The 25,936-nt window shown below is 39.3% G+C and overlaps 1 protein-coding gene across 4 annotated transcripts in view; it reads left to right on the top strand.

The window, feature by feature from the left end:
- Positions 1 to 25,936, top strand: part of NCOA2 (nuclear receptor coactivator 2) — a 257,624-nt gene that overhangs the window by 59,626 nt on the left and 172,062 nt on the right. For 2 of the 4 annotated variants that reach the window (XM_084620245.1, XM_084620247.1), the window contains exon 3: positions 2,240 to 2,333. The exons of the other annotated variants lie outside the window; for them this stretch is intronic. The gene's annotated coding sequence lies outside the window, so the exon portion shown is untranslated. The remainder of the gene's footprint in view (positions 1 to 2,239; positions 2,334 to 25,936) is intronic. 4 annotated transcript variants of the gene reach the window in all.

Raw genomic sequence — 25,936 nt, forward strand, 5'->3', positions numbered from 1 at the left:
ATACTGTTTTTCAAATGCATAAAACACTGCTACCTGTCTACATTTTATTCCTGCAATTTTTGTTGTTGTTGATTAACAGTGAGCTCGCTACTGGAAGGTGCCTTTAACTTCCCTTGTAGGTGAATATTTAGTCTATAAACTGTTCAGGGCAAGAATTGTCGCTTTGTCTTTGTACAGCACAGCACCCAGCACAGTGGGGTCCTAATTCTGAGTGGAGCCTTTGAGAGCCATGTAATCTAAATATTTACTGCCGATAATGAAAGATCACTCTGCACCTTGCAGGATCATGCCCTGCCCTGAACAGTTATAACAAAAATAGACCTCTTGGCTAAAACTGAAGAATGCAAATAAAATCTGGTTGATAATTCTACTATGAAAATTATTTTTGTTTTCAGTGTGTCTTGACTAAATCACAGTATATATCTGGGACTCTTAGCTTCAGCTAGCGGAATGCCTTTATTGACTAATTGTACCTCAGTTGTTGGAGCCTCTTTTTATAGACTTTAGAATGAGTGACTTAATGCAATACAGTCTGCTTGGGAGATGAGTGCAGATGAAGATTGCAGACCTCTGTGTCATTTCCCCCAAAATGTTAAATTGTTCTGTGTTTCTCAGAATAGCGCAGATAGTATGTCCTTGAAATAGGTTTTTTTTATGTTTTGTTTTTTCTTTCAGTTTGTGTGCAGACAGGTTAGATACTGCATAGGAAAAAATGTCTTTAGTCTGAAGTACTTAGGTGAAAGATTTTCTGAAAGCAATATATGGCTGAAGGTGATTGTTACTTATTATGGGATCATTTGTTTGGGTTCCAGTATCCCCTTCCACTGTGCAGTGAGGAGCAAAAATGCAGAAATGAGGTGGATGGAGCTACGTGGAGGGAGAACGTAGCTGTGCTGGAGCCTGTAGCATCTTCTACTGTGCAGCTACGTCTGTTCCCTTTGCTAGACTATTACCAGATCCCAATGTCAAAAAGAGAGCCACTTTATGCAGTATATTTCCTCCATCCAGTAGGGGCGACATAATGTACAATGGGGAGGATAAATTATTCCTGATTGGATCAGCATCATCTATCTTATGTGCTCTATGATCTCCAGAGGGTTGCAGCATTTCAGCCAGCCCAGTTACCTTATCAGAGGTGAGCTTTGCTTGGAAGGAGTGTGGAGGGGAGCTTTGCTCCAAGATGCTGCTGACTGTGGATCTGTGATAGGGGTTTGAGTCAGGGTTTTTCATGAATCCTCCAATTTACAGCTTGCAGCCACTGCAAGAATGATGCAGCTCCTCAACAGCTATGTGATTTTTTTCATTCTTGTTTCCTTTCTTTGCGTTTTTACATGGGAGAGGAGAACATGAGCTTCACTCACATATATTAATGCAGTGCCCTTCATGCAAATTGTTCTGGCTGTGTGCCCTGTGAAAAAGGGAACGTAGGAACAAGTGTAAAGTAAAAAAAAATAATTCAGGGTTTGGTTTAAGCAGTATTACTAATTTAGCAGATCTATCTTGAAATGACAAAGGATTTTGCAAATGAGATGCATAACCAAAGAATTTGCATACAGAGATCTGGCTCATATCTGTAGTGTCGATGGAAGATTGACTGTGGCTATGAGGAATGTAAGGAGCTAAAGCCATGATATTACCAAGAGTTATAAGGCTCTGAAGTGTCTAGGTATGGAAAAGAATTTTAGTGCATTATTTGTTTCTTGGAAATCAACAGTTCTGCAGAACGCATAGGGAAAAAAAAAGATAACCTAGAAAAGTCATAACCTTAACCCAAAAACATCGGTTGATATTGCCGTAGCAGCACAATATTAGCAAAATAATTTTCAAGTCTGTATGCTTAATAAAGAACCAGTGCTAGAGGAACATGGCAAGGAAAGCTTGCTCTTAGATACTATCCTAGTTGCAAAATCCTGTAAAACTGTGCATTACGTGATATGTGAACCAAATGAAAGCAGAAGTGAGCAGAGAATTACAATAATCTGGCTAAACTGAACAGGGTTCATTTTATTTTGAGTGAAGTTCAGTGTAAGTTGCATATATGTAAGGCTTTGTGCTCTTAATAGATCTGCTGTCTCATCTGAAACTTATGGATAATAGCTTAGAAGCTGACTAACTTGCCATACCAGTCTTACAGTGTTTTTTGTTTTGCTCAAAGTAGATGAAAGGTTAATTTAAGTATGGTTACAGTAGTACTGCATTCCTGATGATGTTGGTAGCTTAATGACAATCTTTGTTGTAGAAATCAGGAAATGTGGGTTGAGCCTCTGGGATCTGTATGGCTGATGCGTGAAAATGTTACGTCCTGAATGACAAGATACTGCTGGAACAGCTTGGTATGTAACACAGCTGATTATATGTCTATGCTTTTGATTTTCTTTCTTTCTTTCTTTTGTTAAAACAAGATAGACATTTAAAGTTTTCTGCACTTAAAAGTTTCTTTCTGTAGTAACATTTCTCCACACTTTGGTTAGGGTGTTCCACGACGCACTCATGTACCAACACTGACGGATTGCAGATTTATTCCAAATGTATTCGACACACTGACTCTCGATGGTAAAACAGGCTGACATTTAACTGGAATGAATTTGATCATACTGATTAAAAACTGCTCTTGTGGTGTATACATTTATATATTGGTTTGAAATTCTCAGTTTGTATAAAAAGAAATGGTTCATAAATGTTAACATAGAATATTTGTCATAAAGTGAACTTAATGTATGCAAAGCCTCAAATATTGTTTATTGTGGAAGCAAGAGGAGGCTATGAAACTTTTTTTCTTGCTTCATTTTTCTAAATTTTTTCAGTGAAATACTGAGGTGTAGGTAGGGTGGAGTTGGCACTGGGAGCTGGAGGATTTATATATTGAGGTTTATTTAATTGAAATACTGAGAGCCCTTGCATTTATTAGAAATGTAACTTTGATTACATTTTAATTTTGTTCAGTGAAAGGCAAGATTATCTACTGAAGTTGTGCTGGTGTCTATTCTCTATTTATCAAATTATTTCATAAATCTAAAGTTCATTGACAGTCCTGCAGGGCACTTGCTGGTGTCATTGGATCTTCAGATTTTCATTCTCTCCTTTATTTTAAAATTCTTTATACTGGCCCTGCCTCTAACCAGTTTGCATTCTTTCTGTTCTGTTGGACTGTAGTTAAACGCTGGGTGTAAAACTGGCCTCTGCTCTGAGATCTTTGCAGTATTTAGGCACAGTGGAGATGAGATAGGAACAGAAAGTTAACTTTAACTTGGAATTCCCATTTTTTTTTCAGCTTCTCTATATGAATTAAGTTATTTTAATTTGGTTATTTTCTGCATTTCAAATCATGCTTACTCACTTCTGCTGAAATGTAAAATATGTTAAGCATTCTGGACCACTTGAGAAACATGTTTCACTGAATTTTCATTTGTAAAGCATTACAGATCAGTCCCTTACCCACCTCCACAAAGGATCATTTAGTATTCAATTCTTCTATGCTAGGGAGAAAATAAAGGTTTTTAATAAGATTACTAGGACTATTTGCTTGGTAGGAGCTGTACCTTAACCCAATTCTCCAAAATCTACTTCTTTGTGCATGTTGTGCTATAGAAGCTGATTTGTATGTGTATGTGCTAAATTGTGTCCTGTGGTAAGAGGAGTCTATATAGAGATGTCAAAAATGCTAGATGGTGTCTAAGGCTTTTGAGTGTCTGAATATCCCTGCCATTGAAGTGTACATGGAATCTACTCATTGGGTCACTTGGTATACCTTTGTTCTTGCCCCCACAGGAAAACTCCCCTGCTTAGGTGGATAAACTGCTCATTAGTGAAGCCTTATATTTTTGGTTTTCATGAAGGTTTACGTTCAGGACGTTTAAAGTGAGAGAGAATCTGCTGAGAGAGTAGTGGCAGCTCATTGTACTGTTTATCCTCCATGTCCTTCCTGCAGATAAAGTGACTGACACGGAATGGAAACATTCTCTTGCAAAGCATTGATAACAGACCAGAGCTGCGTTTTTGTTGTCCGCTTTTAGAATACATGACAAAAATTAGTTCGGTCTGAAGGTTTACAGAGCGTTATTGTTGTGTGACTTGAGGAAGATGGTCTTCTCCAAATGTATATGAAAGAATCCAGTAAGTAAGGAGTGAGTTGTTAATTCACAAAGAATGTGGAGCCTCTTAACTCTCAGAACTCTTTTCTCTGAGTAACTTGGGATGATTCTGTAGATGTGAGATGTCTTGGACTCTTAGCACTGTCATCTATGTTGCCATTACACAAAGGAACACTTCTTGATTTGGGTCCACAAAGCCTCATTTCAGTCCCTCTTGAAGACCCACTTCTTCCACAGCATATGTAAGAAACTAGCTTACTAAGTCCTCTACTCACCTACTTTATTTACCTTATAAATGAAGTACTCATTTATGTAGAGGGAGGATTTTAGAAGTTGGAAGGGAGAGCTAAGGGCACTGGAATTGAAGCTGGAAAGTGGCCATCCACTCTGGGTAGTGAAATTATATTAGAACTTCTCTTGCAAATTGTGCTTAAATATAATTTTTTTTCGGAAGTTATCATCCTGTCTCTGGTTAGTGTCTGCTGTACCCAAGCAAATTTGAAGGAAGATGATTACATATAGTCCTACATGGGCCAATAATTTTCACTTGTTTCTCTCCTTTTTTTTTTTTCTTCAGATATGTAGTCTGCTGACCTAATTCATCTAAAGTTTATAGAGTATTATGTTACAATGAAATTTTTAGAGGGTTTGGACTCATGTATATGTTATTGGTAGACAAAGCAAGTAACTTCAAAAATGTGTCTTTATTGACTGTTTTCAATGGGCTTTTACTGTGTTTAGTTCTAGGTTGAAATACATGGAGATGTTCCTTTTTTTCGGTTGGTTTAACCAGCTATGGATGGGGAAAAATCAGAGTAATGTCAATTGTGATAATGAATGCTTCTCTGACATTGGGATCTCATGGGTTTTTTTTAATAGTTTTTTACCATGGTTTTTTGGTTTATAATATTCATTTTTAGCAAAATGAAAAACTTAATTAGGATTTTTATGTTAAAAATATTGGGATCAGTACTTTAGATTGGTTCTAACGTGGTAGAGAGATGGGGAGAAAGTGTATTTGGAGTCCAGATACCAACATGTGAGCGCCTACATTGTAGTTTTACTTGGTAGAAGTAGCTCTCTCAGGCTTGGTACTCCTTATTGTTCCTTGTTAGTGTGATTAAAAATAGCAGGGGTCTGTGCTATGGTTAACTTTTTGCGGCCTGTAATGGTAGTTGTAGCACTTGCTTAACATCTTTAGAAAAGTGTAAATCTAAGGCCTATATTTTTTTTAATAGGATGGTTTTAGAAAAGCCTCAAGGTCCTAAAGCTTTTTGAGTTTCAGCGTCAGCAGGATTGAACAAATCCAGCAATGTGATAGCTTCAGATAAATCAGTATAATGCTGCTGACCATCTCCAGAAAACTCCAGAGACTGTACACTAGGTGGTGTAGAAAAGAATCTGGTAAAGTATTTTTCTGCCTTCAAGTTTAATCAGTTGCTTCTTCCAATCTGCTCTAAAATAGTCCATACACTGTATAGTCAAACGTATCCCATTTTGGGGTATATCTTCAATGACAGAAACACTAACAAAAAGATAACTGACAACATTCAGTTCAGCTAACACCTTCTCCCTAGGCTTGGCTGTTCCTAGGCGGTCTGTGATTCCATCTACTCAGCTCACATCCTAGATCCTCTTACACCCACTATCCAGGTGGGGTAATGAACCAAAGCATTGGTTCGGGTTTGTCTTGAATAACAAAAGTGGCCGAGTTCAGATGCTGGATACCCTGATCTAATCTTGGACCTTTTTCCTGGAATAGATGCAGAGTAACGTTTTTACCTTGATTTTTTTTCTGGTTGCATTTAGGTTTGAACTCAACCAGCTAAATTGAATTACAAGGTGTTTCCTTGCAGCCACACTAAGAAAGAAGTCCAAGTTTAGGTCAGGCTTAGCGAGCATGAGTTAACTAAGCCTGACATAGGCTGAACCAATTTTCTTAGAGTATGTCTACACTTAAAATGCTACAGTGGCTCAGACACTACCTACGCTAATGGGAGAGAGTCTCCCGTCAGCATAGGTAATCCACCTCCCTGAGAGGCAGTAGTTAGGTCGATGGAAGAATTCTTCTGACAACCTAGTGCTGTCTATATGGGGACTTAGGTCAGCTTAACTACGCCACTCAGGGGTGTCCATTTTTCACACCCCTGACGGCTGTAGTTAAACCAACCTAATTTTCTAATGCAGACCAGGCCTTAGTAAAGACAAACCCTTAGTCTGCATAACCCACTTAACAAAATTCCAGCAGGATCAGCGCCTGTGAACATGTCGGACATTTGCCAGCCTGCTACACTAAAATCTGTTGACTAAATCTACTTAGTGTTAGCCCTTGTCTAGTTTAGGAACTAAAGGTGTGAAGTTTATATTGATTTACCTAGCTGAATCTAATTATCACCTTCTGAAAACTCTAGTTAATACAAAGCAATTGTATTTTAGAGCATGCTCAGGTGATTGAGTTAAAGCTTTGGAGTATATATACACTAGAAACGCTCCTTTGCCGCTGTAGCACTGTAGTGTAGACACTTACTACAGCGACACTTTACTTCCATTGTTGTAGTAAATCCACCTCTCAGAGAGTTGGGAACTAGGTTGACAGAAGATTTCTTCCATCTACCTTGTGGTGTCTGCACTGGGGGTTAGGTTGGTTTAAAAATACTGCACGGGGTGTGAAATTTTTCGCAGCCCTGAGTGATGTAGTTAAGCTGACCTAACTCTGCAGCGTAAACCAGCCCTTGGAGGAAGCATGGACTTTAATTTGACAAGTTTAGCATTGTTCTAAAGCAGGGGTTCTCAACCTTTTTCTTACTGAAGGCCCCCTCCAACATGCTATAAAAACTCCACGGCCCCCATGTTCCACCACACCTATTTTTCTGCATATAAAATCTAGGGCCAGCATTAAGGGGTAGCAAGCAGGGCAATTGCCAGGAGCCCCATGTCACCGGGGCACCACAAAGCTAAGTTGCTCAGGCTTTGGCTTCAGCCCTGGGTGTTGGGGCTTGGGACCCTGGGCTGCAGTCTTGTGCGGTGGGGCTTTGGCTTTCTATCCTAGGCCCTAGCGTGTCTAATGCCAACCATGCTTGGTGGACCCCGGGGCCCCAGACCCCTGGTTGAGAACCACTCTTCTAAAGTACAAATGCTTTTTCTTCACTAGCGTTTTAAGATGTCAATTAGATCAATCTCACATCACATCTCTAAAGCCAGGTTCACACTACAAACTTACATCAGTATAACTGTGTCGCTCACAGGTATAAAAAACCCACACCCCTGAGCAATGCAGTTATACTGACCTATCTCCCAGTGTGGACAGTGCTGTGTCAACAGGAGGAGCTTCTCCTATCCACATAGAATCCATCTCTTGTGGAGGTAGATTAGCTACTCCAAAGGGAGAAGCTCTTCCTTCGGCATAGTAGTATCTTCACTAAGGTGCAGCTGTGCCACTGCAGGACTGTATGTGAAGCGCTAAATCTTAGGCTAGACAAAGTCTTACAGAATTTTTGACTTTCTCTTTTAAAACATGATTTTTCAATTCCTGATCACCTTTTGAGAGTTGGGGTTAATATAGATCTGGTGAAAAGGTGTTAGTTACTCTGTGCCTTAAGACTGTACTTTTCTAAAAAGATATTTGAATTAGCTTCTCTTGAAATTCTGAGGTCCCATTTTTTACAATTATAGTGGCATTTGGTAGATAGGTTTCCCTTAAGCAGTCTCTATCAGACTACGGTGCTCTTGGGAGAAAGTCTACAATTTGTTCTTATGTGTGTTTTTTACTTGAGGTTTTTTGAGACATCAAAGGTACTTAACACAGTGAGTCAAAGGGGAAGACCAAAGGTAAGTTTGAAACTGCCAGGAGTTAAAATATAAGATCATGCTAGCAGATATTTTGGCAGGGTTGCTGTAGTTCTGTTCCTGATGTCAATTTAGAGATAAATCTTGAAATCAAAACCATTTTCCAGGACTCTTCAGATTTCTTTTTTTCATTGCTATACAGAAGTGTGTAATTTCTTTTTGATGCTGTCTGATTCTAAACATTATTGGCACTATACACCTTGTCCTATGAGTAGTGTATATTAATGGCTTGGTGCAGTCCAAAGTTGTTGAAAGGCACATAACTGGTGTGACTGCACCAATTGGTATTATTGGTGTATCATTGCTTTATACATTTCTTAATAAAGAGGTAAAATTGAAAAAGAATGGAAGAAATTTTGGGCTCCAGAGATGCTCCTAACCTAATTATGTGCTTTGAAAAGGAAATTTTGGCTTGTGTACATCAAGAGTAGCCAGGCTATATATTAACTGGGGTGAGACAAATGCTTTCTCTGGCTTTAGAACATCTTGGCTACTGCTCCATAGCCACTATTTCAGGCTACAGTAACTTGCACTACAATCGATCATTCTCTGTGTGGTGTAGAATGGATGCTGAATTTACATATTCCCTATCACCAGCTGTGATAATGCTGAACAATTTCCTATGGAGTTGGGCACATTACCACTTGGATCTCTCCTTGGGGCATTGCAACTCCACCCTGCCCCTATTGCAGCCAGAGGCTAAAAGCCACAAATGAGCCCTTAGTAAGAAAACAGTAGTAAATGCACTCATGGTCTTGAACAGGTGCTGGATTTCCAAATTCCTCATATTTTGAGGGATTGTCCTAAATTTCAGATCAATGTCCTTTGTCCACAACTGATGTTCTCAGGAGACCAAAATGTTCCTTATTTGTTACTCTGTGCATCTCCCCTTAAAATGGTAACAAAATAGATGGATTACATTTTATCTTTGCATACGATTAAAATACACTTTATAGAATGTCAGCAGCACAGTCATCTCGGTTGATTGATAAAATTGACCTAGTTCTGATCCCCTGCACCTATATTACAGACTGCACTATTAGCTGGGGCCAGGGGTGCCAAAATACAAGTTTGCCTGGGGTGCTATTTTCCCTCAGGCCGGCCCTGCAAATGAGAAGCCTGTATATAAAGCTGCTGGAGCTTGTTCTGCGGCAGGGAAGTAAAGTGGTCCCCATCACAATCTCTGCCCCTCTCTTCTCCTCATTTGAAGGAGTGTGTGTGTGTGTGTGTGGAGGGGGGTGTGTTTCCCATCCCGATCCCACATCTTCCCCTTCTCTTTCCAGTAGAATGGAGGTGGGGGACAGTGAATTGCGTTTTCCTCAACACAGGGTGCTGATTGTCTATGTTTTTAGGCTCCTGCCTTGAACTGAGCCAGGGAGCATCAAGAACACAGACTTCTTGGCAAATGCTTGTGGACTCTGTGGGTCACAGCCGCCAATATGCAAACCCCTGGTCTAGGGTACTAATATGTTGCAAATAAAATTATAAACACTACTTAGGCCTTGTCTGTAATAGAAGAGTGACCAATTTTTAATTAAGTGCAAACGCCTAATGTAGTTGCACCTAAACTGGTTTAACTCTTGTTTATATTAATTTAGTTTTAAGTTATTGATTTATATTAAATACCACTCACTTATGAGAGAAGTCTACAATAATTTAAAAAAGTAATGCTAGTTAGAGATTTTATCTCAAGTTCATTTTGATTCTTGGTCTTAGTGATCACATCTTAAGTACTGGCAGCAGAGGAAGAAAGTTGAAGTGTAGCTTAATGGGGAAGAGCTGTATTAGAAATTCTGTATCTTTTGAGAAGCTTTACCTATGCTGCAAAAATTGGAAACAAACAGGGCATATGAACTGTAATGAATTCAACAAGGATGAGAGTCTAAACTTCTTTCAAACTGGTAGATCACATCCTCTCGTAATGGACTGACTGCATGTAGCAAGTGTAGAATGTTGCTCGCTAATGCCTGCAGCCCACAGATACAGTATTACAGAGGTTCTGCTGCTACTACTAAATTGCTCCCTAACTGCGCACTAAAGGATTGTGGTGTTGGTTTTGGTTTTAGTTTGGCTTGGATTTGGGCTGTAGGACCCATCTTGGCTTTTTTGTGTGATTTTTATCCGTGACTGTCTCTCTTTCCATACCAATGAGCAAAATCCCTAGGGGAGGGGAGAGTATTTTTGATCATGAAGAATCTGGGAACTGATAATGTAATCACTTTAGAAGAAGAAATTGAATACTGATTGGTGTAGTTCATGCATGATTTTCTTCTTCATCATCTGGTGGAGCAGTATTCAGAAAGTTCAGGGTCCAGCCAAAATCACATTATCAAGAGCAGATTATGTGATCCGGCATTTGTTCACAACCCATAATAATGGTGTGTGTTTTCATGTGCAAAAAGGCAGATTGGAAGCTTCAGCATATGAAACCCAGTGTCCCGTCCCGTCCCATCCGCCCCTGCGATAAGCATCTGGTGCTTCTTATCAGAGTTGAATGAGTTTATTTTTAGTTCTCTGACACCTTCTGATGAGGCTGTGTTTTTTATTAAGGTTGTAATCTCTTCAGGACATTTGTATTCAAACTCATGCAAGTAGTCCATACGTGAATAGGTTAGCAACCATTACTGGGGTTGCCTTTTAAATATAATTCTCTATCTATTTAATTTTTAATTGAAATGATTTACATCAAATGTATATTTTTCCTAAACTTTGAATGTGATATTTTTTCCATTTGCTGTACTTAGGTAGTATGTGTTGCCTTTTTTCTCCTTATTCCAATCAGTTTTTTTCATGTAGAAATTTACTTCTGGAATTTGATATTTATCATGTTTATTGTGGCAGTGTCCAGGGGCCAATTGAGAATGGGGCTGCACTGTACAAACATACAGTAAGAGACAATCCTTGCCCTGAAGAGAGAATGCACAGGCAACCTTAAATCTGGCATTTCCTAATTTTTGAGTGCTTGATTTTGCAACTTTATTAATGTTCTGTTAACATAGTCTTTGTGTGTAATATGCAAGCTGAACAATGTGATGGCAGCTAATATTGAGTGAATAATGCGATTGTAGCTAATGTTATATTGGATCTGCATTTTTTTGTGTGCTTTGCTTATTTAAATCCTTTCATTTTTTCAGTGGTGGTGTTAGTGGAGGAGTTCCTCCTCTGCACAGTTCTGGGTACATGCTAGTGGGGATGGGAGTGGCCATGGCTGAGTTCCATTTTGCCCCTCTCCCCATTCCAACTGTTTTCTGGAGCTGCTCTGACAGTTAGTCTCTGGCAGTGTCCTCTTTTTGGGAACCTGAAATATGGTAACCCTAGGTTTAACTCTTCAGGGGCACATAATACTGAAAGCCAACAGATGCACAGAAAATTTTTCACAAGATTCTAAAACATCATTGCTCTTTACTTAGCAAAGAAATACACAATCTATACAAAATAATAAACACACGTATACATATTTCCTGCTTCAGATCTCTCACCTTTCTGGAGAGTTCTTTGGGCTTGGCCACAGTCATCTGGGAGGTCTAGGATCCTTCTCTGGCAACTCATGGTTTCTCTTCAGAATCATGGAACCTTTTGGAGCTAGCCTTTTCCACCCTGGGCTAGTCCCAGAGTTAAACTGCCCCCCTACTATGAAAACACACCCATATCATCCTCTCTCCTGACCAAAAAGAAAAGGAGTACTTGTGGCACCTTAGAGACTAACCAATTTATTTGAGCATGAGCTTTCGTGAGCTACAGCTCACTTCATCTTGTGTCTTGTTCTGTGAGTCCTTCTCCCACCACCTGGTTTCTTTGTTCTTCTATTTGTGATTTTCCACTTTACCAGCCCCCTGCAAAAAAAAACTTGGTAGTAATGGTTTCCCACTCAGGCAACTTCCTTAGCATATCCATTGTTTGGTTAGAGTAGTCATTAAAGTTAACCTCCATTATCCCTGGTCTTGCTGCAGCCCCTCTCAGCAATTGGTGGATTTTACGTCCATATAGAAGCATTCCATGATACAGAAGTTTCATAACAGTTTCATGACCTCAACCAAAATCCATAGCTTGTGCATAGACAGATTGCCCAAATTATCACAGAGAGTTACTCACTATCATTACCTATGCTAAATTCACTATTCATTTGTAGCTACATGGAAATACTGGATAAACAAACAAGTATAAAGACAAACTAATATATAATTTAGGCTCAAAATTTGCCTTGTGTTAATGTTACTAACATGGGAGATTGTTCTCTGGATCTGGGTGAGCTAATGCAGTTTTCCGTGTGTGTGTGTGTCTAAAAAATATAGATACAGTGGGCACACTTAAACTTCCATGTTTTGAAAAATTCTACTGAGCTTCTATATACTTAAAATGGGAAATACCATGAAAACTAGTAATATCTCTCAAACTGGAACAGACTTTTTAAGCATGAACGCTTTATCATTTACGCTAACTCCACTTTATGTATCGTGTGATATGGTATATGAAGGTTTTATTATCCTGAGTTGGAAATAGCCATATTACTCATGCATTGTGAAAGCCACAGGTGAATTATAAAGTCATCTTAAATGAATGCTAATACAATGTATTCTGTATATGCCTCTTATGTAAGAGAAGAAAACCAACTATTTGATAAATATTTTAAAATGTCTTGGGATTGTTTTTTTTTTTCTTCTTCTTAGCCTCTGCCTATAACGCCAGGCTTTCTAGTAACAGGAGTTCTGCTGTTTAAACCGTTAAACAATTTTTTAAAAAAAATTAAACCTCCAAAAATTACCTAGTATAACTCTTCTGTACATGCCATGACTTTAAATCCAATATCTCAGAACTTTCCACAGCTTAGAGGAATTACTGATAATTTCCAGCATTTGAAAAGGATACAACTCTTTCCAATGGTATAAGGTATTAGGGTATGAGTTGCTAGATGGTTAACCTGTCCATAGTCCAAAACAAAATACTGCCTGTCCTGGGCCTCAGACAGGCATAATTTTGGAAGGACATTTGAGAGAAAAGAAAGAAACTGTTTTCTGGTGTGTGTGTGTGTGTGTGCATATGTGTGTGTACACAGTTCTTAAAAATGACAGAAGCTGCTCAGAGGTTGCAGTAGTAGAGTGTCCTGGGGAAGATGGATAAATGGGCACAGCGGATGTGACCAAATAAAAGGTAATACATAAAGTATGATAAATTCAATTTATCACATTGATATAGCCATTACATGCGGGGATCTTATAACTACATATAATGACAATATTTAAATTCTACCACTCTATTGTCAGGCTGCTATATTTTTAAAAAGAACCACAATTTTTGTTTAACAAATAAAATTTTGTCAGAAGAATATCAGTAAACAGTTAACTAACAAGCACTATTTCCAGAACTGTGCAAATTTCTGCAGATACCGTTGTTGGGAGACAAATATAATCATGCAGACAATGGATTGTGCTTCAATTGATATATGTAGCCCTGCCCTTTTCCCTTCTACCCCACGTAAAAATATTCTTTTCAGGAATTACATTTTGTAACCTTTTACGAAGTGCTACAAAATATAAATAAAAGTATATTAAAAGGTATTACTCAAATCTATCCGAGTCCGTATATATAAACTATGTAAGCCCCCTTTCAGTAAATTAATGCTAATATCCTATTCCAAAAGTGCATCTGTAAGCATTAAATACTTGCTCTTTTCCTTGATTTTTGCTTCCTTATGATATTGTCATCAGGCCTTATCTTAACAGCTATTAGTCTAAAGATGATTTACACAGAACTGGATTTGTTTTTCTAACTTTTAGAGTAGAAATACATAAAGGACTGAGCAGTGTTTTGTTGACATTAATGTGAACATTACTTAAATGAAAAAATACCACTTAGAAAGCATGGGCTCAAATCTCCAGTTCCCTCTTGTTGATCTTGCTGCTAATTGCACTGTGTACAGCAACATGTTTTCTGGTTGTGAATTCATTACTATTCTCCTTGCTCTTTGATCTTTACCCATTTAGATCAGAGTGGCTTGGGCACCTGTTTGTATAATGAGTCAAAACAAAACAGCTACTTTGCAAAGTGACATGGTATTTCTATCAGTATGTAAGTCTTTTAAAAGACCAGTTTTAGAAACGCTACACTTCTGCATCTCAATTAGAATATGCCCTTTTTGATCCACAACAAGTGCTGCAAACTTTAAAATAAAATGAGGGTGAACATCAATAGTTAGTTTTAAATATTTTGAGGTTGCTTATTTTTTTTTCTTTTCCTATCCTAAGGAAGCTCACATGGTTGGGCGTTTAAACAATAGCCCTCTGACAAGAACTATTACAGTCTTGTATGGTGTCACGGAAGAAAAAAAAAATACAAGTGAGATCTGCCTAATGATGTAAAATGGAAAGAATCAGCCCCCTCTTCAAGTCCCCACCCACACTCATATCACTTCGCAATCCAGTGCCTTCTGATGAGAAAACCAGTGACTCTTCATGGCTGCCTAGTTTTCTTGTGGTGTTATAACAAGAAAGAGCTGCTTCGCCTGATTCATTTGGCGCCCTTCTATTTAATATTTGAACTTTTGAACGTGAATAACAGTCTGTTCACTCATTTTTATTCCTTGCCTGGGGAACCGATCTGCAAGAGCTGCCCCTTCTCTCCCTCAGTCTTTGGGTAGTTCGGGAAGAACAGAGGATCCCCTGCATCTAGAACCCTGTCTCCCATCAGGATCCTGCTTAATGAATATGGTTGATATTTGTTTCAGAGTAGCAGCTGTGTTAGTCTGTGTTCACAAAAAGAAAAGGAGTACTTGTGGCACATTAGAGACTAACATTTATTTGAGCATATGCTTTCATACTCCTTTTCTTGTTGATATTCATGCCATTCAGGACATTTTATTTTGTGCATCCCTATTCCATAACCTTGACGTTGATGTTGCTGGTCTACTTTAGGGCAGAGGCTTTCATGAAAATGGTTACTGTGTGCTGTAGGGAGTGGGTTGAGTGAAAGCTATTATACAGAATCCTGTTGGACAAAATTCACTGGTACTTGAGTAGGATTCATTCTTTTTTTTTAGTTACTGTGATAGTCTTGTATTTGCATACAGATTTCCTTTGTTTTTTCCATGAACTAGCTCTGACTAATCCTTTGGCCTGCATTTCATTACAAATGTGACTGCAGAATGATGGTCTTGGTGGCAGATAAGAGAACTTTTTCTTTTCTTCTTTGCATGTACAAAAAATGTTAGGACAATAATTTTTGCTTGATAATAGAGAATGTGTCTCATTTTGATTTAGGATGGTGATATGCTAGGAGTACAATTGGCATTCTTATGAATTCATGTCAACGTGGTATAACTGTTCTCACTCCCACTTATCCTCTCACTCCGCCCCTCCCCCCACATTACTCTTCCTATTTTTAGAGGCTACACAAAGCTGTTTTGCTTCAAATGAGAGACAAAGATTAGAACAGTTTTAACATTCTACAGCAGTTTTCTAAAGAGCAGCAGATAAGCCAACTATGTACATTCTCCTCCTAAAATGGAGTTAAATAGCTTCTAATTTTTATTCAGTGGCTTTTTAAAACTCTAGCTAGTTACCTTGCAAATACCAACAAATTATGATCTAAATTTGCACTCTGGCAAAACTATTTGAGAGGATTACAGTTTCTCTTCCCCCTACACAAAAGTTGGCCTCATGTAATGTTTCCTCTGTTCTTGTGCAAATAAAACTGGATCAGAGAGTCTCTCTGTTCTGTGATTTATGGTGTACTTAGGAGAGGAGTATTAAAACGGATTATTTATGTGGTGGTGGTAAAAATCACACCTACACTCAGGAGCCCAACTGAACCCTGCAGATTTTATTAACTCTTTTTTTTTTTTTAAATTTCTTTTAGGCTTAGCTATAGACAAATAGTGGAGTGGTTGGTGATGGTTTTGATTTTTACATTAATGTAAAATACACGTGTGTGGAAGCAAACATTGTTTGTGAATATCATATTTTCATCTTAAGCAAATTATGGTAAACATTTGGCAGCAATTGTTTGCTTTTTTTATAGTAAAAATTACGAGTTATAGTCCTTCTTAATGCAGGAACTTTCTGATTTAGTTTACAAACTGTTTGGTTTTACATATTTGTAGAAAAAACTCCCATTATATTGTTCATCGTTAATTACAGTATGAGTTCTTATCCAGAGCATGCTGTCATTTTCTGTAATTTAAAGAAAGGAAGGATAGAACAAGCTTTCTCCCACAAGTAAAATTGTTTTTTAAAGGCTGATGGATTTTAAGTGTGGAAGATATTGAAATCAAAGCAACCGTAGACTTGAGAGATGGGAGAGACGTATTAGGTCATCAGGTCCATCATGCTGCCAGAACATGTTACTTTTTTGTACAATATATTTGGTCCCATTGCTTTGCTCAGGGAATTTTTTAAAATTAAACAGAACATCAGGGTATTCCACCTGATTAGTGTAAAAGTGTCAGTCTTGCAGTGTTCTCTGTTATTTCTTCCTACTCTCCTTCTAAATCTGGAACTGTTACACTGCATTGATCTTTAGTCTGGTATGGACTCTAGGGAAGGTCGTCTTTAAAAGACATAATGAAGTGTAATGCCTTATAAGAAAAATGGGACCATTCGAGAAAAATCTTCTTTTGTAAATAGTGCCTTTACCATTTGGAGTGCAGGAAACCAAAAACTAGTAGAGTGATGTCTGAATTTCCTTATGAATATTAGTAAAAAGCATTTGGTCTGGATTCATTTTAAAGATAATGAGAAGAATTTGTTTTTTATTTTAAGAAATAATTAGTATGGTTCATCCCGATCAATTTTAAAGTTTGAGAGTATATAAATAGAGAATGTAAAAAATAGCAAATCTCTATTTTATAGAAAAATACAAGTGACCAGATTATTCTGTTAGCTATATTTTCTGTGATTTCCTGTAAAGATCAATTTGATATTTTTCCTTAGAGCAATATACTATGTATTTAATTCAATAAAAATAAATGTTTTAAAATGAAATAAAATGAGTGAATTTGTTAAAGATGATAGATTGTTAGACCAGGAGAAAAGATTTTTTGAAGGGACAGAGTGTAAAATTTTGTAATATTTTCTTTAAAAAATTCCAAAATAATGGCATTTTGACTTTATGCCCCTACTGAAGTAACATGCTTCAGAATTTTAACAGAGTACCAGATAACATTTGTTGGAATTATTTTTTAAATGGAAAATGAATATCAAATCATTCCAGAGACTGATCTCGGTCATTTTCTCATCCTTCATGAAATTTGAATCTAACCAAGCCATATAATTATTTTGCCAGTAAATTGATCCCTCCTGTGTCATAACTAACAGAGTTTTGGCTGAGCAGCAGGGCAATGCATCTTATTTAGTTCAGCAAACTTCATCCAACTATACAACCCAGTTCTCCCCAACAGCACAGCCAGTCAACCAGCTCAGACTGCTCTTCCTGAGAGCTGCCTGAAAGGTTTCTCTTCTTCCAACCCCCCCCCCACTGACACTGCTACCGTCCCATGGAATACTCCACCGTTTCCCTCCCTTGACAGTCCTGCACACTCTGGATTATGACTGGGGCAGTGAAACTTGTCCTTCATAGAAATCATTGCTACACACAATGTGGCTAGCAGCACTCAGTTCGATTAAAATGTATATCCATTATGCTTATCCATCATTTATACTTGATCTCAATTTAGCATCTTCATATGTTAATAATCTGAAGAAATATGAATAGGATCTTGGATTTCTAATGTGATTTGGTGGTCATTGGTGGAGTGTGTGTGTGTTTGTGTGTGTTGAACAGTCAATTCAGTTTGTAACTCTTTTATAGAAGATTATCATTGCAGTAACACTGATTGGAAGACACCACAGGTTTATTTTTTGTTAAGTTGATAATGGTAACAGGTTGTAAAAAACTGCAGCATGATCTATCTACACAAGGCTGAATGGATCTGATTTTTTACAAAGCAGGTTTGACACCCAGCCAGTTTTGGTCTCTGTAGACCTAATAAGTGAAAGAGATTTTTCCGCTGCCTGTCACAGGAAACAAAAACGCAGCTTACTGAATTTGCTTTTCCCTGCCAGTTTAGAATTTTTTTTTGTCATTTTCTCACCCTGTAAAAGTGGTAATTAGTAGAACACATTAAGACAATTTCATGTGCCTTTTTTTCATTCTTGCATATTATTTGAAAGCTTTAAAAACATCTGCATTTCTCTTTGAGTATGATTGTGATGAGAACTTTAGAAACCTGGACTGTAATTTGGCATACAGATACTATATTATATTACATATGTGCTTTAGAGAGCAGTTTAGAAAACTTTGAACTTATAGGAATTTTTGCACCAAAAGAAGTGCCTCTCAAAATTAAGACACATTGATTTGCAAGCTCTTCTAGACCTTTCCTTTTGTTCATGTTAGTATTTTGGACAAACAGAAATTATTGTTTTCTATTTTTTTCCTCATATAAAGTAAACTTATTGGTTGAGCTTCCAAGGGTTTACACACAACTGGATGACATTTGTTTATCTCTAATGCTGAAGGGAAAAATAATTTGTTAGTCTCTAAAGTGCCACAAGTACTCCTCGGTTTTTTTTGCTGATATAGACTAACAGGGCTACCTCTCTGAAACCAGAGAGCCCCGTGTATCTGATTAGCAGACCCTGCAGTTTAAACCAGCTCTCTGATTGTCTATAGATCAAACGACTGGTTAACAGCAACCATTAACACCTTCCACCATAACACCCCTCATCTCCACTCCTATCCTAGAGTTTAGAGAGTTGACACCTCGGTTTATTCCCAGACAAAAAGAAAAGACTAATAATAATGGGGTGGGGGGAGAAGAGGGAATTGGGGTATCCTGGCATGGGGGAAGGGAAGAATGGGGGGCACAAAACTTGATAGGCGGAGAATGGCGGACCCTGGCAAGAGAAGATGGGGCCTCACAGAGACCCTGGCACAATGAGTATTGTATGCAGTGGTATGGGGGAGGGGGAAGTTACATGGGGGAAGCAAAGAGCCCCTGGCATGCGTGGGAGGAATGGGAAACAATGGGATGGAGAGTGGAACACTGGATGGGGTGAGGGACAGGACACACAGAGCTCTGGATATGTGGTGGAGAGGAAAATAGAGGGCACACAGAGCGATTTTCATGTTGGGGAAGGAGGGAGTGGGTGCGGGTACACAGAGACCTTAGCATAGAGGGAAATGGAGAACAATGGAGTGGAGGGAGGGGGGCATGAGCCTCTGATGTGGTGATGGGGAAAATGGGAGTACATAGTGTCCCAGAATGTAGACGGAATGGGGGGGGCATCCAAAGCCCCTGGTAGAGAGAGGAGGTGGAGGGGAGGTTGCAGAGGTTGGGGGATGGGAGGATGACACACATGGAGCTTAGGAGGGAGAATGGAGGGATATAGGGAACCTCTGATATGAGCTTAGCCTAAAGAAGCCAGGGCTGGGTGAACCTTTTGTGGGCCTGGCGCCAAACATATTTGTGGGTCCCCATGGAGGCAGTGGAGCATGGTGCGGCGAGGTCAGTCCCCAGAGCAAGGCCAGCCAGAGGCAATGAGGCATGGCATAGCAGGGGCGGCCCCACTCTGCCCAGCCCAGTGCGAGGGCACTATTTACAAACCGGCAGTTGCCAGATGCGCAGTGGCCCACCTGGCCCTGTGCTGTCAGCGTGCCCCTTCCCCTCGGGGGGGCGGGCCCATGCTCTGCCACACAAACACCCCCCCCAACCAACACTTCCCGACTCTCTATGGCCAGAGCCCCCCCGGACCTACTATGCCCAGCACCCTCCCCCCACAACCTCTCCACAAATGCAGAGCATCCTGCACAATACCACCCCTGCCCAGCACCCCCCTACCAACAACCCCACCACAACTGCACAGCACCCCCGTAGAACCCTCACTCCCTAGTGCCCCAACACACACATCTTCCCTACCCCCTCACAGCCCAGCACCCCCCCCAGACCCCCAAGAGACCCACTCCCTCACGCCCTGCCTCTCGGCCGCTCTCACCAGCCCTGCTGGGAGGTGACTGTCTGCCAGGCTGAGCTGGTAGCTCAGCCAGGGTTGGTCCTGGGGCAGCAAATCACTCTGGCCCCTTGGGAGTGGCGCGATCAGTCAAGCCAGGGCCTGCCCTGGCTGGGCTCCTGAGGACCCATTTGCCTGGAGAGGCCCAGCCAAACCCCCTCTCCCCGCACTATCGTCACCCCACACCAGCTGACACCTGAGACTGGCCAGGCTTCTGCACCAGTCCCAGGTGGCTCAGCTCCAGGGAGACAGGTGGGGTCCCACAGGTGGTGGGAAGCAGAGACTGCCCGGAGCCAGAGATGCCCTAGAGGCTGGCTGAGGGCAGAGAGAAGCAGGGCGGTGGGGACGGGGATGGAGAGGAGCCCTCAGCCAGCCAGCGGGCAGGCTGAAAGGAGCAAGCGGTAGGCAGGGAGCCAGTGGGGTCTCGGGGCGCAGCGCAAGTGGAGCGGGCCAGGGCCCCTTCTGAGCATGGGCCTGGCTCCATGGCGCCACTGGCACCATTATTAACCTAGCACTGAAAGAAGCAACAAAGTGTGCAACCCTCTAGTTTAACTCCCTTAATGTATTGAAATTGGAATTTCTTCACCCTCTTTGCTGCATTGGAGGTTTTATTTTACTTGGTGAGAGCTGTGGATTGGCATTGCAATGAGCTGTGAATATGAAGTCCACTGCGAGGAGCACTTAATTAAAATCTCATTGAGCTCTCTACTGAGGGATGTAGGTTGCTCCCTTTTCCTGGGGGAACAAAATTTTCCACGTCCCTTCTTTTGGGATGGGTATTGGGGGTAACAGCCTAGAAACATTGTGCAGTCATAAAACTGCAGCTGTTCTAATAGTTAAAAGCATTGCATAGCAATGTTCCTTTCTCTAGTAGGGTTTTCTTGTGGTGAAACAAATATTAAACCTATATGTGTATATAGCTGACACATAACTTGGTTTTATGGTAAGTTGAGAGAAATAATAAACCCTTTTTTGAAATGGAGTTAATTAATCCTCTGAATTTCTAATAATACTTTGTTTTCATTGCATCTTTCATTTGAGCATCTCAAAGTACTTCACTGACATGGAGCCAGCGGAAGAGTTGGTAATAAAAAAATAGGCCAAATAAGTAAGACCCAATAGAGCAAACACTTAAGTATGTAGAGTTATTTGTGTGTATATTTTTGCAGGTTGAGGCCCATAATTGCAAATCCCCAGTGCAGACCCTTTTTATACATTGTGTAAAGTATGAAATGGTATTGAAAAACTGAGATTTTGGTACAGCAATCTTACAAGCTGGGCACACATTATGCTAATATTGATGGCACAGCATATCCTTAAAAGAAGCCTGAGGATGGCATGCATTTTACTTTGTGCATTTGGGAATAATAGCATGGGTTTTTTTTTTTTGTTTTTTTTAAGTGACACTCCTATTCCTAATCCTAACCCTGTCTGATATGTCCTCAGTGTGGGAACTATAGTTTAATAAGGGAATTGATGATCTAATAAGTCTCTTCCATTTTAAGCTTCTAAAAATTATCTATTTGAAAAACAAAACATAAATATAATAGTCTGAAAATAATGGTGAGTTACTTAACATCCTTCCCCCTCACCAAAACAAAACAGTGGCATGTCAAAGGAAAAAGTGGGCATAAAGAAAATTGCATATACAATTGCTATACTATGCCTTTCATTTAACAAAAGGAATAAATTAGAATGCATCAGAAATACAATGGTAACTGGCACTGGCTTGACTCTAAAATGCTGCTAAATGACTGTGTGGCAATGCAGATTTAAGAGGGGAGATGTGCCAAAAGAGTCAGCTTTACTGAGCCACATGCCATAAAAGTCACAGCTCTACTCACATTTAGCATAAACATTTCCTATTCTGCTTTCTGTCCAGAATATTTCTAAATCTACACAACATCCATATTGCTAGGTTTTGCATTTCTGTGATTTAATAAAAGATTAGTAAAATCACACAAAGCCAGACAACTTTCTGTTCTCTACAAAGCTGAGACTCAAGTGAATTATTCCTATTAAGGAATTTAAGCTAATGAAACTGGTTTCAGTTAATAGAATATGAGCAACATATTGCCAATGCCCCTTTTGCTTATTCTGTAACCACTTGGGGGAGTCTGTCAAAGGCTTGCAGATCTTTTGATCTATGCTTTTTGAAGAATACAATGTCCCTTGAGATGGAGTAGAGACACGACTCAAATATAGTAAACACAAAGAGGATTCTGTATTGAGGCTGCTGAACACACACACAAACTAATTCTCCCTGGCTCTCATTTACAGACTAAGGAACAGAACCGGTCCTACACAGTGTCACCACACAGGGCCTGCCTAAATGTTGGCTTGGATTAAGCTGTTATGGAATGAAACTATAAAGGCCAAGGCGCAGAGCCTTGTGTGGTGTAAACTCTTACAGCTCCATTGAAGTCAATAGAGTTTACTATGGCAGTTTACTCCATCTGAGGATTTTCCCCAAATTCCTGCAGATCCTTAGTAAAAAAGTGAAGCTGCAGTCAGTCCTGAAAATATGTAAAGTCAAATTCCATACTGAGATCCTCACCATGGTTCTTAGGACAAAATTTGGCCCTTAGTATGTATTTATAGTGAAGCTATTAATGTGTGGTTTTTTCTGTATAGTAGTAATGCACTATCGAGCTCAGACACGAAATGGTAAATTTAATACGATGTTGCATCCGTGGAGGATACGGACACACTGTCATTCCAAGGGGAAATTGTGGGCACGGTTTTCAATATGGAAATTTATTCTTTCAGTTTCTTTTTCTTTTTTTCTTTTTTAATTATGGCTTAAATCAATAAAATCAAGTAAATACAAATATAGGACTGCCACTCCTTTTTAATTTACCTTTTTGTGCTAGCATGAAGTACTATGCTTTAAAGGAAAGCTGAACACAGAGCAGCAACCTTAACTCAGAATTTGCTTAGTTGAATACTTGCTATTCAGGCTTAATTTTCTGTGCTCTGTATACTGTTTTGATATTATTTGAACTAATTGGAGTAAATTCTTAAACTAGATTTTTATTTCATCCTTAATAAATGCATGAAATGGTCTGTTTTTAGAACAGGATAACATATAACAATATTTCCTTAGGATAATCAAATTTCTCTTTGAATTTAGAAAGTATCCCAAGGAAATATGCAAAAGAAATATATCCTGTAGATATAGGTCAGATCTACTCTACACACTTACATCAATATAACTGCGTCACTCAGGGATGTGGAGAAATCCATACCTAACCCTCAGTGTAGACACCATTATGGGGGAGGGCTTCTCCCATCGACATAGCTAGTCTCTTGTGGATTTACTGCCCGAATATATTTGGTATTGCAGGAAATGATATATTTTGTGACATTTTAAGGAGCCGCTTTCTTAAATAAATTTAATAATATTAGTTTTTTCACATAGAAAGAGACCCTCCTCAAATGGTATCAAAAAGTTGACTCCAACAGATATACAATACTTGCCTTAAAATGTAACAATAAGGTAACAGTACCACAGTACATTATAATTATAAGAGAGAATATGGTTGCTGAAAGTTCCTAAGGAATCAAAGGAGTAGTTTACACTGTAGTCAGATAACACTGAGAGCAGTTTTAAAACTGAAATAAAAATTAAAAAATGCTCTTCTGTAATGCATTATTGACTTTGGATGAGTTTCTTAAATTTCTGCCAGTTGTCTTAAACCCTATAAAAATGTATCTTTTTTTTTTGTCCTTGTTTTTTTTTTAATGATTGTTTGACTTCACTGTACGATAAGCAGACCTCATTTTTTAAATATATAATTAGCAGTCTTCAGATATACCTACAAACTCAGCATAATCACATGGTGCCTAGTGTGGCACCATTCTCTTTAGGATCATGTCATTTCAAGCATTTGTGTTCCTTTTTTCATGGATTTGAGTATGAAACTTGGCTCTTTGCTACAACTTGACCTGCAGTATCTTGACCTATGAGTAATTATTTTAATTTAAAAATAAAAATCTAGGTTGGTTGATGATAAAAAAAAAATAAGCATCATTTTGTAGGCTTGCTGGTGAAACATTGGTGAAACAGAGTTGAATTTGGTGCAGTATCCTGATCATCACTTTAACTGCAAATGTTACTAATGATCAGAAAATTATTCAAGACTTTCCATCGATGTTGGAAGTGTCTATGCTACAGTGGAATGGTTGCAGAGCCATAGCTGTGCCACTGTAGTTGCTGTAATGTAGACACAGCCTTGGTGTCTTGCACATAAAGCTGTGACATTTTGTCCCTGTGCTCCACTGTTCTGTTCTTGTAAGCCAGCATTGTGTTGAAGTTTACAAGAAATCTGAGTTGGAGAATTTCAGTGTTTTGCTAGCTTACAGGAATCTGGAACTAGCAAATTTACTAGTTTGTAAATTGGATTTTTGGGGAAAGGCAATCTCTTGTCTATAGTGGAAGTTTTTTCCTCCTCTGTATATTGCTGAACTGTCCCTCACAAGGATGGTTTATGTTCCTTATTTGTACATATGAAGACCACATTTTTTGAATTTTGAGTTAACCAGGTTAACCCAAATACCATGACTTTTCTAAAAATATCCTCCCAGGTATATTTTAACTCCCATAGAAACTTTATTTCCCTCTCTATTAATGGCATTAATAGAGAGAGGGAATAAAAACGGCATTAAAAATGTTTCTCTGTGTTTTTTGTGTTTTTTTGCAAAGAGCTAGAGATCAAACTATTGATGAGCTCTGGGGCAAATGGTCTCACTGTTGAGTTTTACCCAAGGTAGAGTCCTGCACCCACTAAATCTTTGGGGGACCCAAATTGAGAACAGAACTTAAGAAAATGTACATTTTGTACACTGCACATTTACCAATCCAGAAAATGGCTGGAGGGTTCCTATTCCTGCCATTTCATATGCTTTAAACTCGACCCTTGTAAGCGCTTTAAAAGCTGAACAGTTACTCAGATTGCTTTGAATTTGGTGTGCCTTATAGAGGCACAGGGTAGCATTAGTGACTAACATTTGGGGTAATTTGACCAAGGGATTCCTGAGTTACAGCCCTCCCCCACCCCACCCCCAAAAATGGTTTCCTTTTGCTGTCTTGTATTGCTAAACTGAGATGCACTAATGATTGGAGGAATCAGAGATGTCTTGATGACTGTGATGTCACCCTTCAATTAACATAACTAAGGATAAGTTAATCAGACCCCCCCACACTGCATGGTAGGAGGTTGTTGCAATTAGGGTATGTCTACACTAGAAGTACTGCAGCGGAAGCTGTAGTGTAGATACTTACTGTAGCAATGGAAAGGGTTCTTCCGTCACTGCAGTAAATCCACCTCTTTGAGAAGTAGCAGGTAAGTCTGCAGATGAAGTCTTCTGTTAACTTCGCGGCATCTAAACTGGGAGTGGATGTGTCATTACACAAAGTAAAACTATTTCCCCATGTTTATTCCCCCCCCCCCCCACCGCTCCTCGGACATTCCTGTTAACTGCTAGAAATGGCCCACCTTGATTATCACTACAAAAGGTTTTCTCCCCCCAGCTCTCCTGCTGGTAATAGCTCATCTTAAGTGATCACTCTCCTTACAGTGTGTATAACACCCATTTTTTCATGTTCTCTGTGTACATAAATCTCCTCACTGTATTTTCCACTGAATGCATCCGATTAAGTGAGCTGTAGCTCACGAAAGCTTATGCTCAGATAAATTGGTTCGTCTCTAAGGTGCCACAAGTCCTCCTTTTCTTTTCGCGAATACAGACTAACACGGCTGCTACTCTGAAACCTGGCATCTAAACTGAGGCTTAAGTCAGCGTAATTACATTGCACAGGGCATGAAATTTTTCACAGCCCTGACCGATACATTTAAAATGACCTATCTTCGTAGAGTAGACCAGCCCTTAGTCTACCATTAGGGTGGCAGTTGTATTTTGTGGAAAATCAATGCTTCTTGGGTGATGAGGAGTGTGGGAGTAGGAGAAGAGGAGTTTAGGGCTGCAGTGAGGGAA

Source organism: Lepidochelys olivacea (assembly GCF_965140295.1).
Source record: "Lepidochelys olivacea isolate rLepOli2 genome assembly, chromosome: 2".
NCBI lineage: Eukaryota > Metazoa > Chordata > Testudines > Cheloniidae > Lepidochelys > Lepidochelys olivacea.